Source organism: Orycteropus afer, unplaced genomic scaffold (genome assembly GCF_000298275.1).
Source record: "Orycteropus afer afer isolate SDZICR_OR568_19922 unplaced genomic scaffold, OryAfe1.0 scaffold00073, whole genome shotgun sequence".
NCBI classification, from domain to species: Eukaryota; Metazoa; Chordata; class Mammalia; order Tubulidentata; family Orycteropodidae; genus Orycteropus; species Orycteropus afer.
The window spans coordinates 1,668,133-1,669,644 of NW_006921660.1; positions in this window are offsets into that span (position 1 = coordinate 1,668,133).

A 1,512-nucleotide genomic window follows, 5' to 3' on the forward strand; every position below is an offset into this window, starting at 1 on the left:
TTTTTCTTCTTTTTTTCGCTTTTTTCTTTTTTTGGTTACTGTTCCTGTGTGACTACATGGTGTGTTTTTTGTCCATGGACTTTTAGTTTTTTGATGGTTATTCAATTGTAATTTGTGTCTAACTGAGTGGGACACAACAACAGTCCCCATAAGACACAACTACACCCACACCTCCTGCAACTTCACTTACTGAGTGAGAGCCACTATCTCCTTCTCCAACAATGGGCCAACAATAAAAAACCACCAAGAAGAGCCTGAATTACCCTTGGCTGTTCTTCACAAACAGTTAACAGATATCTAAATACAACAATCCCACGATGCCTAGGAAACAACAGACCACCACAGTCCACACAAAGATGCAGGATAAAGTGGTAGAAAAACAGAGGAGCATACAGACCCAGAACACATCCCTGAGAAAGAGCAGCATTGGGACTCTCTGATAAGGAATTCAAAAGAATTATCTTTAGGTATCTTCAAAGGGTTGAGAGACAGACCAAAGGAAACAGAGAAAAAAACTTAGAAGAATTTTGGAAGAAAATACAAGAACAAAATGACAAAATGAATGAAAAATTAGAAATTATTCTAAATCTACAGATAGAAATCCAGAAGATTAATACTAAATGGTCAGAAATAGATAACACATAGGAAGGGCAAAGGAGAAGAATTGATGCAATAGAAGGCAGAATTAATGAGATTGAAGACAAATACCTGAATACATCTTTGGAAAAGGATCAATCAGAAAAAAAAAATCAAAACAAAATGAAGAAAGACTAAGTAAGGTTCACGTGGGATACCATCAAAAGGAATAACTTAACGTGTCATTGGAATTCCAGAACAGGAAGAGAAAAACGAAACCACTGAGAAAATGTCCAAGATTTGCTGGAAGAGAACTTCCCTGAAATGATGAAAGATGAGAATATATTCATTCAGGAAATCCAACCAACCCCAAACATGATAGACCCCAAAAGAAAATCACCAAGATACATCATCATCAAATGCATCAAAACCAAAGACAAAGAATCCTGAAAGCAGCACAGGAAAAAAAAAAAGTTACGTACAAAGGACAGACAGTAAGAATAAGCTCTGATTTCTCAGCAGAAACCATGCAAGTGAGAAGGCAATGGGATGGTATATGTAAAACCCTGAAACAGAAAACTTTTCAACCAAGAATTATATACCCGGAAAAATTGTCCCTCAAATATGATGGTGAAATTAGGAGATTTCCAGATAAGCAGAAACTAAGGGAATTTTTTAAAACAGACCAACCTTACAAGAGATGCTAAAGGGAGTCCTTTGAACAGAGAACCAAAAATAGTAAATAACAACCGACCATTAATACACAAGATGACACAATCCAGAAACTACAGCTATGGACATATCCAAAATAAAATGATCTTACAAGATTGTGAACAGGGAACCAGAGACATCAACTGGCAAGTGAGGACAACTATAAACAAAAAGAGGGAAAAGACTGTGTAGTTATAGAACTTCTAAATGGTGAGGAAGTTAAGA